Raw genomic sequence first — 14,777 nt, forward strand, 5'->3', positions numbered from 1 at the left:
GCAGGGTTTACCCCTTGCCCAAGGAGCCCGGCGAGCCCGGCGGCGCCAGCCTCCCTTGTTTGTGACCAGGAGAGGGGCTGGAGAACAGACGACATTTTTAGAATGCTATCGATTTGCATATTGTTTTGCATAAAATCCCATAACAAACTTGAAAACCTGGATCCCAACTCTGAAAATGCAAATGGATTAACAGCACAGTTTGCTGTCACATTCTAGGCTGGTCACCTCCCAGGCTTTTGAATAAAATAATAAACCCAGGAACAAACAAATATTTTAGCAATGATCTCGTTTTAGCTTTACCTGGTACCTTATTCCCCTTTCCTCTGCTGTTTGACCCCGGTCGGGAGGTGCAAAGACACTGAGAGACTGGGAGGAGTCCAATTTTAAATAAAATTAACAAGCATCTCCCTGACCCCTACTATGTTCAAGGCCCCATGAGCTCAATGAAGGGGGGTGTGAACAATGAAGAAATACTGGGTCATATCTCACTGAATCCTAAAAATACTGTCTTTTTCTTTGCTGAATGTTTTCATCCACTTATCTTTCAAGCTTCTTACTAAAATATGATGTTCTGAAAGTCTGCCTTCAAAATTCACCACATGCTCATGTAATAGCTAACACAGGTATGTCCCGCAAGACTTTTTACTTATCCAAAGGTAAGCTGATTGCTTAATGAATTTTTTTTTCATTCCCTTTCCTACCGAACACCAGAGAATAGACTCCGGAGAAAAAGATCCATAAATTGCGTGCAAAGCCGTTTCTACATTTTAAATTTTACATCAGTTTGCACTTGGGTTCTTCATGTAGGTTGAACAAAAGAATGTACAGTTCTCACATTAAGTTGTAAGTTACAATGCATTAGGTCTTATATAAAGTTGAACAACAAAAAAATGGGTGAGCTCTTTCTGTTTTTTAGTTTAAATAAACTGAGTAAAAGATAAAAGTACAATTAACATTTATGAAGAAGAAGAAAAAGAAGAAGGAGAATGTACGGGTTTTTCAGGTATCATTTTGTACACAATCCCCTACAGCGTTTACACTTTTATTCTCCTGCCCATAGCCCTCTCTTTTCTTCATCTGAGAGGAGAAATATGAAAGGAGAAATGGAGTGAAGTCTGGGCCAAGAACAAAGAGCAGAACAGGAAAGGCATGCTGCTGCTACTGATGGAAAGAAGCAGACAGAGGCGCATGGTCATCAAGTAAGAACCTGAAGAAGCGGTCCATGAGAAACTTGGTGAAACTCCTAGTTATACAGGGAGGAGGACCTCTGCCAAGATGGCGATAGTGGGCACCCTTGGATGACCTTTCGGCAGGAGGTGCACCAACTGGGGTAACGGCTTGATTGGTCAGCCTCGAGGAGCTGCCGTCTAAATTCCCACAGCAGCTCCCGGATGACAGAAGCCCATCATCCTTGGACCCCCAGCACGTCGTAGCACATAGTAAGTGCCTAATAAATAGGTACCGGGAACCTGGTGTCTGACCCTGAGCCATGGCAACCTCCATGTGGGATTGGGGCATGTCTGGGCTTGTACGAAGCCTGCCCAAGGGTCTATTTGCATGAAGGGAACGGGGAGCCTCCCCAGAGAGAAGTCACTGGGAGAGTGTCAGGCAGAGCATCCTGGCTCAGAGCAAAACCTCAGGGGCCAGTGAAGGGGGCAGTCAGGCATTCTGTAGGATACTTGTCTCCTGGCTTTACCTCCCTATCCAGCCACGGTGGATGTTCAGGGACTGGGGACTGGGTTCGAAACCTGGGGACTGTTCATTTGCTGCAAGGAGTAAAATGGAGCTGCAATACCAAAAGAGAGGAAGGCCCTTCCCCGACTTGTGCTGGAACCCTGCATAGCCACAATACCTTGGCCCATCCAGTGATTTCCTTCAGGGGCATCATGGATAACAAGTAACCAGGAGAAGAGCCGTCTGAGGCCGCCTGAATGTGGGCCCTGGTAGGCAGTGGCTTGTGTTTTTTGCAGCTTCGGGGTTTTGTTGTAGACCTCAGAAGTAGATATCCTTGAATTTAAAAGGGGGGAAATGACAGACTTGGTAGCTGGCTGAAAATTTTCTGAAGGTTCTTTGGAAATACACCTGACACTCCTAGGAATAATTAGGGGATTTACAGAGGACCAGAAATCCGCAGTAGAAGGTGGAGGAGGTAGTGGTCAATAAAATACACAAAATTACATCCCCACCTCCCAGAATGAACAAGTGGACCCAGGACTTTAAATCCCAGGACTGGTAAATTTGGCTCACTATTCAAATAATATTTCCATAATTTTAGAATAAAGTTACAACTAGTTTAGGTGTAACCAGAGCAATAGTCTATGAGCAAGTTTTAGTGACTGTAATCTTTAAATTGGTCTAGATTACTTTGGTTGCAAAGCATGGGCAGCTTAGAAAGGTATTCTAAGTGAGAACCATCCCTTAGAAGAACCAGGGACTGGTTCTTGCCTACTTGGCAAGGGCACCTATTAATCAATCAAGGGCCTCCTAATCAACTCGGGGCTGCCAGCACTGCATTTGGCAGAGCAGCCTTAGATACAGTGACAGGCAAAAAGCACAGTGTGTGATTACACCGAGGGGTGCAGACAGGCTGGAGCCATGCACGGGCTCAGAGGAGTCTGAACATCAGAGTGGCAAACACCAAGATAATGGTTCAAGTGCATTTGTTCTAGTTATTTGCCCATTAATTTGCATCATTATCACAATAAATATTAAAATACTTTTCCTGTTAATAACTAAAATTAATTTCCCTGTAATTAATTTCAATAAATTGTCTTCCAATGTACTATCTGCAGTACAGATGCAGTCATTTTTCAAGCATGTGGATGAGAGAGGGTAAAAGAAGGAAGCTGAATTTCTTTGCCTTGGAATTTGAATCGGAAGGGATCCTGGTGGTCCAACTTCATTTTCCTACTGATGAGGAAACCAGGGCCCAGAGGGGCTGGACATTAGGTAACTTCTCTAAGAAAGGAATCTCTGGTCAGTGGAAGAGGAAGCCTGGAATGCTTTTGTGTTCTCAACCACAACAACCACAATGCTTTTGTGTTCTCAACTCTTGTCCTGTTTATGTACGTATGTGGGTTTTTTTGTTTTTGTTTTTGTTTTTGTTTTGGATGAGGTAAAATTCACCAAAAAGAGTGTGCAATTCAGTGGCATTTAGTACATTCACAATATTGTGCAAGCACCACCTCTCTCCAGTTCCAAAACATTTTCACCATTCCAAAAGAAAACCCTGTATCCAGTAAGCAGTTACTCCCCACTTCCCCAGCCCCTGGCAACCACCAATCTGCTTTTAGTATCTATGGATTCACCTTTTCTGGATATTCCCTATAAGTGGAATCATAGGATATGTAACCTTGTATGTCTGGCTTATTTCACTTAGTATAATGTTTTCCAGGTCCATTCATGTTGTACCATGTATCATTCCTTTTTATGGCTAATGTTCCATTGCATGGATATATGACATTTATCTATCCATCATAAGCCAATGGACATTTGGGTTGTTTCCACCTTTTGGTTATTGTGAGTAATGCTGTTATGAGCATGTATGTGTAAGTACCTGAGTGCCTGCTTTCAATTCTCTTGGGTATATACCTAGGAGTGGAACTGCTGGGTCATATAGTAATTTTACATTTAATTTTTTGAGGAACTGCCACACTGTTTTACACAGCAGCTGCACCATTTTACATTTTTACTGGTAATTTGGGAGACTTCCATCACATCCTTTTTTATTTCTGATGAAAACCATCTACATTTCTTTCACCCCTTCAACATCTTTCTGTGCCAGAGTTTCCCTCCCTCCAAGCTGGCATCTGAATATTCTTTTCTGTGTTTTTGCCATGCCATATTATCAAGAGGTTTATCATTACATTCAATGGCTTTAATGTGGGCAAGGATGATCTTATTTTTTGATTTATCAAACACTTTTTTTAAACACCATATATTCCAGGCACTGCGCTAAAAGTATTACAAACACTATTTCTATGAATTCTTCCAACACCACCAAGGAATTATTATTTTCACTGTTGTGAAGATGACAAAAATGAGGAGTAGAGAGGCTAAGGAACTTGTCCAAGTTCACACAGTGAGAGAGTAGAACAATGCTGGACAAAATCTAAGAGATTCCAAATGAGATAAGATTGGGGGAGGGATCATTTTGAGCCACTTGCAAGTACTCTTTTTTATTATAACCCTTAATTATAGCACGTTCACCTGCAATGACAATTTTAACTCTTGGTTTCCTTACTGATACTTAGTGTAGAAGGACAATAAGCAAAATTTACCACGAATTATTTAGTTGACTACATTGGGAGTAACCTTCCAAGATACAAATTAGGATTTGCTCCTTGCTCTGTTCCAATTATGGCGCAGTGTTTCCAGGAATCCCACATAAATTCAGTGATGTACAATCTGTTGAGAGTAGTTGTCAGTAATGAGCCACACCTCAGTCCACCGGATTGGATTGCAAGACTCACCCCGCAGGGCACAAGATGTCCATTTCATTTAAATGGAGCTGGTGAAACAAGAGGAGAGTGCCGGAAGGGAACTAATGCTTGAGCTCACTGCTATGAATTGGGTTGAGAGAGAGATGCATCGGATTATGTCCCATTCCCTGTGGAGTCCAGCCATCCTACTCCTTTCCAAGTCTAAGGGGATGGCAAAGAATGTGACTTGATTGGTTCTTAATTATTTCTAAGCATATGAACAAGTTTAAGCTTCTCTCAATTGCTCTTTGACAATTCTGCTGTGTGCAGGTTCTAGGAAGTGTGACATATCAGGAATATTCATTATTATTTTCCAATTCAACTTTTGTTTAAGCTGAAAACGTCTAAAAAGCATTCTCTCTGGCTAAAAACATGGCACCGATCATAAAAATACAGCAGTGTCCAATTTATATTAATATGGAATATTTTAAAGAACTTTTTTTGCTTAATTTTATAAAGCTTTTTCCAAAGGTGTTTTCATTCATTAGAATTTCACATCTTAATGTGCTGTATTTAAAATAACCTTATTTTAGAATAGTTTTAGATTTACAGGAAAGTTGTGAAGATTTATACATAGTCCCCACATGCCGCATACCCAGTTTCCCCTATTGACATCAGATATTATTAGTATGGTTACATTTGTCACAATTTATGAACCAATATTGTGACATTATTGTTAACTAAAGTCCTTATCGTGTTCAGATTTCTTTTGTTTTCACTGAATGGCCTTTCCCCCCCCCCCACGATCCTGTTGAAATTGTACAGTAGTTGAAATTAGTTCAAAGGGTTTTCAGGAAAGTATATACCAGGCCTGTCTTTTCAGCCCTTTAGCACCTACAGAAACTTCCAGGTTCCCCAGGGTAGGAAGGAATGGATACCTACAGCACGTGCTTTCTTCCCATCTTAGCTTGGCCCACTGCTAAGCCCTCTGCTGTGGCTGAGGCTTGGTGGCACAGTTGGGAGGCCTCTCTGTACAGCTAGGGGTCCTGGGGTTCACCGTTCTAACAGACCTCGATTTTGTTCTCGTATTTATTTCCTCCCAAGCTCCAGAGAGGAGCCTGATCGATCTCAGGCCGTGGGTCTCAAACATTAGTATCCATCAGAATCACATGGCAAGCTTGTTAAAAAACAAACTTCCGGGTCCCACCCCTGGAGTTTCTGAGTCCATAGTCCTGGGTGAGGCCCAAGAATCTGCATCTCTGACAGGGTCCTGGGAGCTGTTTCTGCTGGTCGAGACCGGGGCCGGGGGGCGGGGGGGTGTCACACTTGGAGGTCCACTTTTCTAAGCTAATCAGTTCATGGCATTACCCTGGTGACTGTTAGTCTAGGGGTGGGCAGGTGACCTAAACCACCCTAAACCAGTGGTTCTCTGCCCTGGCTGTACATGAGAATCAGCTGGGAGCTTCTAAAAATGACCTCCAGCTGGGCCCTACCCCAGACTAATATTTCTAGAGAAAAGGCCTAGGTATTGCAGTTAAAAAAATAAAATAGCAAATAAATATCATCATCATCAATTAATAAATAATAAAGTACAAATGAAATAATCACAATAAATAAATAAATGATACAGTACTCCTGGTGATTTTAACGTGCAGCAGTACTGGGAACCACTGGTCTGCTTGAAAAGAATTTGTATTGAAGGGAAGGATCTAATTTTCTTGCTGAACATGGAGAAGGGCAGGCAGCTCTGTGGCCTCTGGCAGCCATCTAGTCACCATGAAGGGAGCCAGTCTCAGGAGGAAGGCAGAACAGAGTGTGGCAAGAACTTGGGACCTTGGTGACATCACTGAGCAGCTCATCTTACTATTCCGGTAGCCTGTCCTACCTCTGGACTTCCAGTTATGTGAGATAATGCATTTCCTCATTTTTAAAGCCAATTTCAGTCACGGTTTTCTGCTACTAGCTGTCAAAAGCATTCTAACAGATAACACCAGAGAAATGGTCACCCTGTAGCCATAATAATCAGCACCCACTCTTAAAGCCACCTTGTCTCCGTGTCACCCCTTCTGCACACTTCAGAGGACCAGCTTCCTCAAGAAGTCTGACTATAGAGACCAGGCAGATGTGCAGCAGGAGAGTTCTAGTGTATTCTGTAGCTAAAGCTCCTCTCCATCTCCAGCTCTGCAATTCTACTGTGTTTTATTCGTCCCAAAAAAGGAAATGAACAGGATAAAGAAAGACCTGACATTCTACCTTATATTTAAAAGAATTAGTTTTCTCTTTCTACCTAAGCAAATAATCTCCTAATACTCAAATTCGAGTTTACGACTGTATTCTTCATGAACTGTTTTCTTAAACTGCAAATGTGTCTTCAGGCAATAATTCCTTTTTTACATTTATAATCTGAAAACGTTTATAGAACATAAATATTCAACCCTGGGAGCTAGTTGTAACGAAGTAAATGTCCAGCAAATATTTGATTGCAAAAATTTAGTGCAGTGGGTTACAAAACTGAATGTAGAGTTAGAGTCCCTTTTTGAGAGAGATTGAGATCAAGATGTTATTAATGATTGTTTTTGGGTAGGTGGGAATATGGAAGTTTTTACGTTCTATTGTTTTCCTTATTTATTTATTTATTTATCTATTTAATGGCTGCACTGGGTCTTCGTTGCTGTGTGCGGTCTTTAGTTGCAGAGAGTGGGGGTTACTCTTCATTGCGGTGTGTGGGCTTCTCATTGCAGTGGCTTCTCTTGTTGCGGAGCACGGGCTCTAGGCACGTGGGCTTCAGTAGTTGTGGCACGTGGGCTCAGTAGTTGTGGCTCACAGGCTCTACAGTGCAGGCTCAGTATTTGCGGCACACGGGCTTAGTTTCTCCGCGGCATGTGGGATCTTCCCAGACCAGGGCTCGAACCCATGTCCCCTGCAGTGGCAGGTGGATTCTTAACCACTGCACCACCAGGGAAGTCCCTCCTGTATTTTCTAATGGGCACATATTGCTTTTGTTAAAAAAAAAAAAAAAGAAATATAATATATATTTTTAATAAAATATAGATTGTCTTTCCTACTTAAAACAAACCTTTAGTTCTTCCGTGTGCTGGCCGTTGGCTTGTTCATGCTAAGTACAGGCCCTGCCATTCTGTGCGCTGCTCTGTTGGAGGTGGCTGAGATCCTGTGAACTGCATCTCCCAGACTCCCTTGCCAGCCGGCCGAGTTAAATGCTGCCAATGGGAAGCACTGGTGGGAAACTGGATAAAATGAGAGAGGGAGAGACACCCCCCTTTAAAAACAAGCTTCTGACAGTGGTTTTGGCAGTGGCCTTCAGCAGCTCCAGCAACAGCATCCATGGTTGGGGCAGTGGTCAGTGCCAACAGCACTGGTAGCCTCCCGTGGTGTCAGATGCCAGGTACTCCTGGGCTCTGAAAACACCAGCACTTCTCTATTTTATCTCCAGCCTTAGGAGTGGTCCAAGACTTCTTGAAGATACTTATCTCTAGGTCACTGCATCCTCCCCTTTTGGTTCCTCCAACCTTTCCCACACTTTTGTAACTGATTCCTTAGGTTAAATTCCCTGCACTTGAAATACCTGGAATGATTTCTGTTCTCCCAACTGGATACTGACTGACATGCCTACTCTCAGTTCCTACGTTGGACTCACCAACAACGCCTCTCAATTCGACTGCCAAGTTGTACCTCCAACTTCTCCTCCTTCCCAGTCTCACTGCCACAACCATTCCAGACTGCCATCATCTGCAACAGCCTTCTCTCGGGGCTCCCCACTTTTACACTTGCCCCACATCAACCTGTTCTCTACATGAAAGCCAGAGCAATCTTCCTTAGACTTAAATAAGCTGGCATCAATCTGCTTTGTGAAACCTCTGCACTTAAAATCCAAACTCATTACCGTGGCCCGGGAAGCCCCAGTGACCAGTTCATTGTGCCTTATCTTCTTTACCTACCCTGATCCAGTCACACCCCTTTTTGTTGTTGTTCTTGAAATAAGCCAAGCTCTCTTTCCTACCTTAGTAATGCTGCATAATGTGGTATCTTCACCTTACAATACACTTTTCCTTACCCTCCATAAAGGCAGCTTCTCATCATTTCCTCCATGTTACTTCTTCCATAAGGCCTTCCTTATCACCCGAACAAGAGGCGGCATCGCCCATCTCAGCTCCCTGTTTATTTCCTTTTTAGTGCCTATCAAAACTTGACTTTTTTTTGGTTTGAATCTGTTTTACATCTATTCCTCCCAGGAGTCTGAAGGCAGAATGGGTTCATCACAGCAACGCTAGTGCCCAAAACAATGCCTGACACAAGTCAGATGTTCACCATACACTCAATATTTAACTGTTATATATGCACTGCATATTTAACTGTTTCTATATTCATGCACAGAACTCAAGGAAATCTGATTTTCTCAATAAAATTTTTACTGTTGGATGTTTAAATTATGTTTCCCTAGAGAATAAGCCAAAAGTTCATTAAATCTAAGAAGTAGGAAGTAAAAAGCAAACATTTTGGAAAAACAGACCAAATGGATAAAAGATAAAGAACTGAAAAATCTTCCCATGATATAGTAGCAAAATGTTCTACCAAATCTCATTTGGTCCAAATTCTTCTGTTGACAAATTGGCTTTTGCCTAAATTGATTTAAGTCCATTAGCTAAAGCTGATTCGGTCATCCAAGCTGGGTTCCAAGTCACTTTTAAGGTTCTATGTTGCACAAGCAGAGAATTTCACCTAGGATCAGACCTCATACGTAAAACGCTTTGAGCTCTTTCATTCAGTCACTGAGTCAGTCAACAAATATTTTCTTGCATGCCTTCCACGTGCCAGACACTGTAATAGTTGCAGGATGCAGAGTAAACAAGGCAGGATTCCTGGGCTTCTGAGGCCCACATGGGAAAGGGAAACAGACAGTCAACAAGGAAGCACATAAAAAAGCACAATAGGGGCTTCCCTGGTGGCGCAGTGGTTGGGAATCCGCCTGCCAATGCAGGGGACACGGGTTCAAGCCCTAGTCCGGGAAGATCCCACATGCCGCGGAGCGCCTAAGCCCATGTGCCACAACTACTGAGCCTGCGCTCTAAAGCCCACAAGCCACAACTACTGAGCCCGTGCTCCTAGAGCTCGTGCTTCACAAGAAGAGAAGCCATCATAGTGAGAAGCCCGCACACCACAGCAAGGAGTGGCCCCCGCTCACCACAATCAGAGAAAAGCCCGTGTGCAGCAGCAAAGACCCAACGCAGGCAAAAACAATAAATAAATAAAATAAAATAAATAAATTAAAGGAAAAAAAAGCACAATAATTGCAGAGAGTGATTATGTGATGTGAGAAAACACAACAGCAGAATGTAACAGGTGGTGAAGGGGCACCAGCAAGTCACTGGTTGGAGAAACCTTCCCTGAGAAGGCAACACGTGACCTGAGGCCACAGTGACCCAAAGGAGCCAGCAGGGGCACACTGAGACTTTAGAGGCTTTAAACATGACAAGATTAGGGCGGCCTCCCTCCTTCCCAGCCCCCGCCCCCCGCCCCCAGGCAACTAAAAATATAAAAAGCCAATCAAGGCTTAAAGTAAGTGCAAAGAATGTCAAGCCCTAGTCCGGGAAGATCCCACATGCCGCGGAGCGCCTAAGCCCATGTGCCACAACTACTGAGCCTGCGCTCTAAAGCCCACAAGCCACAACTACTGAGCCCGTGCTCCTAGAGCTCGTGCTTCACAAGAAGAGAAGCCATCATAGTGAGAAGCCCGCACACCACAGCAAGGAGTGGCCCCCGCTCACCACAATCAGAGAAAAGCCCGTGTGCAGCAGCAAAGACCCAACGCAGGCAAAAACAATAAATAAATAAAATAAAATAAATAAATTAAAGGAAAAAAAAGCACAATAATTGCAGAGAGTGATTATGTGATGTGAGAAAACACAACAGCAGAATGTAACAGGTGGTGAAGGGGCACCAGCAAGTCACTGGTTGGAGAAACCTTCCCTGAGAAGGCAACACGTGACCTGAGGCCACAGTGACCCAAAGGAGCCAGCAGGGGCACACTGAGACTTTAGAGGCTTTAAACATGACAAGATTAGGGCGGCCTCCCTCCTTCCCAGCCCCCGCCCCCCGCCCCCAGGCAACTAAAAATATAAAAAGCCAATCAAGGCTTAAAGTAAGTGCAAAGAATGTCAATGAAGCTCTGTTTCCCTCACCCCTATAAGAACTACTTGAATACTTTGGGGGAAATATCTAAAATCAAATTCATTCCAAAATATTTTCTCATTTTTAGAGCTCTTTCTTCGCTGATTTTCCAAATATACATTTAATCTGCTTACTGAGTCAGCTAGCACTTGGAGCCATCTATGCAAAAATCTGAGAAAGGATTCCAGGAAGAGGATGAGCAAATGCAGACTCTGACCTGAGAACTTGCAGCCTGGGGGCCAAATATGGTTTTTTATGGAACATGGCCATGCCAGTTCTTTATGTGTTTCTGTGGCTGCTTTCACAGCCTTGAGAGTGACCATCTCCCTTAACTTTGTTTCACTGGATAACTGGCTTGCTTCACTCTAGTGCAGCCCATCGTTTGGGGGACAACAGCACAGCAGACACCATACTGGACAAAGCCTGAAATACTTACTATGTGGTCCATTCCAGAACATCTTTGCTGATCCCTGGGCTTTGTTTATTCATTTATGTTCATAAAATGATATCAAGTGCTGTTAGAGAATTCTCAGCTGTGGAGGGAGCACGGTTTCATTTTCCTTTTCATTTGAGGAGTCTGGGCTTTCACTGCTGTGGCCAGGGTTCAGTCCCTGGTCGGGGAACTGAGATCCCACAAGCCTTGAAGTACAGCCAAAAAAAAAAAAAAGATGGCTTTGGCAGCTGTGTGGAGAATGTGAGGGGAGGGCGGGCACAGGAGAGACCAGGTAGAGGCTTTGGAGATCGTTGTGGGGAGACACTGGGGCTTGGACTTGAGAGGGAGCGGTAAGCATCACGTCTCCTAAAGGGCCAACCCTTCAGCAAATACAACAACATGAGCCTATTTTTCTCTTGAAAGGACTCTCATCCTTCAGCAGAGTGTCCACCACTTTTCAGTAGAAAAAGAGGCCTTTTGAGACTTCCTGTCCAATCGATCGTCTTGAGAGGCCTTTGATGTACTCCTGCCCAGTGGCAGGTCTTCGCAGGAACGTCTGGAACGCTGGTGTCCCATTTTGTTCCCAGACATCAGGAAAGTGCCCCAGGGCCTCTACCAGCTGTCCGGGCCATAAGGAATGCACTGTGGAGGCTGCTGTCTTTTGCCAGTTTCTCCAGGTGACAAGCTGGTGAGCTCCCTAGGAGGCTAAAGGCAGAATTCTGGTGCCGGGTCCCCTCTGTGGTCCTCAACGCAGGCCCAGAATCTTCGGGGGCTTTGCTGATACACCTACCTGGCTTCCTTGCTCAAGAGCTGAGACTTTACCCAAAGCAGACCTGCGTCTCTCCCGTGTGATCCACGCAGCAGGGCCCCTCTTCTCTTCTCTAACCTGAGAGTTCTGAGTCAGCCGCAGGTCTACATCTGCTTTCTTCTGGGTGTTGGCTCCTACCAGGAAGGGAAGTGGAGTGGGCTATGGAGGGTGACGGAGGGTGGAGTTTCTGACAAAACTTCCTTGGGTGATGGAGAGTGGATGGCTTCTTCCATATCTCTTTTGTTCACTCTCAATACAACTGTATTCAAGGTTCAATTCAATTTTTTTAAAAATAAATTGCTTTCCCCAAATCATTGTAGATTTGAATTAGAATCTTCCGTGTGGGGCCTGCCCAGAGTGCCTTCATTTTATAAGGCTGAAGGCAAATCAGGTGAAGACAGAGGCTGAGATACACCTCATAATCATATTAATAATGAAAAAACTTTACAGAATGTTTTTAGCTGTTTTTAGTCATTAGAAGGATGGATGGAAGGAGGGGGGAGGGAGGAAGAGAGGGGGAGGGGAGGGGAGGAGGACATTTAGGAAAGTGAAAGGAATCATGTCCTACTAAACAGAGTGGAGCTATTTCTGAGTCTGCCCTCTATTTTTCAGAGTTCTCTGCCTCCTTCACTTTAAAAAAAAACTATAGTTATCTATATATAACCACACATATATACGTATATATAACTACACATATATATGTATATACTTCACTGCTTGATTTATGTAACTGGAATCTTTCCTGCCAGCCTGGTTTACTCTCTACCTTCCTCAAAATTTCTCCAAATTTCCCGAGCAGCAGCACGTGTTTCTCTGACAACTGGCAAAAAGGAGACAAACAGAAAGTGGATAGCCAGGTGATTTTTTAGAAGATAAGAACTGTTTAGAGGTGTCTTGCTTCTAGAACTGACAGACTTTGAGGATGATCTGGGAATTTCGGGTGATATATTGCCATCTTATCATTAAACACGAGGTGAATAGTAGCTGTGTTTCAAATCAGAGGTCAGAAGAGCCCGGGAAAGGAAGCCACTCTGGAGTTAGGATGGCTGGTCCCAGCATCCTAGGGTCACCTCCAGGACTGAGGGAATTAGGCTGACGAAGGCAGGGAGGTCGATGAGATGGATGGAGGCCACCTGAACGTTAGCTGCATAGGTCAGTCTTCATCTGACAGTGCGAGTGGCTCTGAAGCCTTAAGGAGAAGTTAGGGGGACTTCCCTGGTGGTCCAGTGGTTAAGACTCCACACTTCTGGGCTTCTCTGGTGGCACAGTGGTTAAGAATCCGCCTGCCAATGCAGGGGACACAGGTTCGAGCCCTGGTCCGGGAAGATCTCACATGCCACGGAGCAACTAAGCCCATGCACCACAACTACTGAGCCTGTGTTCTAGAGCCCGCGAGCCACAACTACTGACGCCCACGCGCCTAGAGCCCATGCTCTGCAACAAGAGAAGTCACTGCAATGAGAAGCCCGCGCACTGCAACAAAGAGTAGCCCCCGCTCGCCGCAACTAGAGAAAGCCCGCAAGCAGCAACGATGACCCAATGCAGCCAAAAATAAATAAATAAAATAAATTTATTTAAAAAAAAAAAAAAGACTCTGTGCTTCCAATGCAGGGGGCACGGGTTCGATCCCTGGTCAGGGAACTAAGATCCTGCATGCCACCCGGCTCAGCCAAAAACTAAAATTTTTTTTTTAATTTTAAAAAATTAAAAGGAGAAGTTAGGGCATGGGAAGGGCTGTACAAAACTGGGGACTTGCGGTTGAACACAGAGTAGTAGTGAATCTCAAAGGGTGGAGCATAACAGAATCACCTGGGGAAGTTTTTTTTTCATTGAAGTATAGTTGATTTACAACGTTGTGTTAGTTTTAGGTGTACGGCAAAGTGATTCAGATATATATATATTCTTTTTCAGATTCTTTGCATTATATGTTATTATAAGATATTGAATATTGTTCCCTGTGCTATCCAGTAGATCCTTGTTGTTTATCTATTTTATATATAGTAGACACCTGTGGAACTTTTTCACACTCTGATCCATCCCCACCCACCCCTATATCCCTCTATATCCTCCTCCCCCTCCCATCACTGTGGAGCAAACCTCTGTCATTGACAGGAATGTGTCTGTCTCCTCACTGTGTTGCAGGGGTATATCCCGGTTTTGTTGGGCCTGAAGCTGATACAATTTTAGGGGCTCTCTTTAAAAAAAAACAAAACAAAATAGCAAATAAAAAATGCCTGCAAGCCAATACAAAATACACTCAATGCACCCCAGTGCCACCCATCTGCCTTATTCTTGTTAATAACTGCGTACTATTTTACTGTATGAGTGCACTGTAATTTACTTATCCATTCCCCAGTTGATTGATCCACGTATTGTTTCCAGCCTCTTCCTATTACATGCAACACTGCCATGAGTACCTTTGTACCCATATCAATTTCCACACTCGGGAGCATATCTGTAGGGCAAATTTCTGGGAGTAAAAATCACTGGATGAAAGGGTTTGTGCATTTGTAACTTAGATAAATATTATCAAATCACCCTCTATAAAAATTGTTCCAGTTTACACTCTTACCAGCAGGATATGAGGGTTACTGTTGCCATAACCTTGCTGATACAATATTATTATTATCTTTGCCAATCTGATAGATAAAAAAGTATCTCTCTCTCTTTTCTTTTTTTTTTACCATAGGTGAGTTTAAGTACTTTTACACGTTTGAGCAGCATATGTGGGTTGTTTGTTTCGTGACCTGTTCATATCCTTTGCCCATTTTTTTCACATTAGACCAGTAGCCCAACTGGTCTTTATCTTACTGAACTGTAGAAAGCTTTTCTATTTAAAGGCCATGTAATAACAAATTAGCCATGTAATACCTAATATGCAAATATTTTCCCAGATTTTGTGTGTGTGTGTGTGTGTGTGTGTGTGTGT

This window comes from Physeter macrocephalus, chromosome 11 (assembly GCF_002837175.3).
Source record: "Physeter macrocephalus isolate SW-GA chromosome 11, ASM283717v5, whole genome shotgun sequence".
In the NCBI taxonomy this organism is placed as follows: Eukaryota; Metazoa; Chordata; class Mammalia; order Artiodactyla; family Physeteridae; genus Physeter; species Physeter macrocephalus.